The following is a 1,582-nucleotide window of genomic DNA, read 5'->3' on the forward strand; positions in this document are numbered from 1 at the left end:
TTTTTTTTTCTATAAATATCAATAGAATGTTATATGTTGGGTCAAAAAGTGTAAAAATTTAATACAAGGCTCCTGATATATTGTTACAATAGCAGTTGAAAAATACTAAAAATACATAGGCACAATTTTTTTTTTATAAATATTTAAAGATTGAATTTTGACAAAATTTATCAAATTTAAATTTGAATAATTATTTTGTAGTTAAAAATGTATAAAATGTTCAAATTTTGTATCTAAGATTTGAAAATTTAAAACAAAATTCCATATAAGTAATTAATTCTGTTACCAAAAAATCTAAAAAATACATTTACACAGTTTATTTTTAGTCATTTTAAGTACAAATTTGGACGAAATTACATATTAAAAACCTAGGATAACTATTTTAGTTATTTTGTTGTGATTGTATAATATTATTCGTGGGTACTTGAAACTTCTAAAGTACTTATACTATTATATATCTATGATAGTACCACGGTTTTTTGTTGATGTATAACGCGTTATAAGTACCTAATAAATATTATGATAATATGATTAATTTGGAATTTATTATAGGTACATATTACTCAATAATATAATATAATACTATAATATAATACTCAATTCAATCCCCTTCTTAAATAAAATTGACACGTTAGATAAGGCCATGCCATATTATGCTGTGCGGACTTACGGAGCGCATTATGGTGGATGCGATAAATTCGGATTTCGGACCATATTTTTTTCACTCCGGATATGTCCTTCCTCTAATGTTCGTGTATATCTGAATATTATGATTAATGACTATTGAGTCTAATAACCGTCAAGTGATAACCAATATACGGTCTTGCTGTCACGGGTATAAATCGTGTCAAGTTCCATGATGTATAATTATAAATTATAATGAAATAATGAATATAATATAGACTATAGTGAAATAAAAACTTATTAATTATAAAAGTGGGTCTAATTATTTAAATAAACACCCAATATTTATATCTGTGTTGCGTGTGAGGGGCAGGCCCGTAACCACGGGGGGGCAAGGGGGGGCATTGCTCCCCCTAAACCCAGTCATTGCCCCCCCTAAAAAATATTAGAAAGACTTTTAGGTAGGTATGTATTTTATTGCTAATAACACCGCCACCGCCACCGCTGCAGTGTGTGGGGACCTTTATAGTATTTATTTCGGAAATTCCGGGCCATGACGACGATACTGACGTGTCACGACGACTGTTGGCAAATTGATTGCTATCGTTATCGTAGCTCAATACTTTAAGTTTTATTTTTATTATTTAGTATTATTCGTTTTGTAACTTTAAAACAAATGTTTCATTGTAAATTCCCAAAATATTCTATTATGAATGGATTATTATTATTATTATTATTATTACTATTAGATAGAAAATTATAGTTGTGTTAATTTAATGGGATATCAATGTAAATAAATTAAAAATTGCATTAATATTTAATACATTTATATATAATGCCCCCCCAAAAATTTGCTTTGCCCCTCCTGAAAATTTGGTCTGGCTACGGGCCTGGTGAGGGGGGGCCGGGGTTCATATATTTTCCCAGGGCGTCATTTTCCTTACCACCGGTCATGAAA

This window comes from Acyrthosiphon pisum, chromosome A2 (assembly GCF_005508785.2).
Source record: "Acyrthosiphon pisum isolate AL4f chromosome A2, pea_aphid_22Mar2018_4r6ur, whole genome shotgun sequence".
NCBI classification, from domain to species: domain Eukaryota; kingdom Metazoa; phylum Arthropoda; class Insecta; order Hemiptera; family Aphididae; genus Acyrthosiphon; species Acyrthosiphon pisum.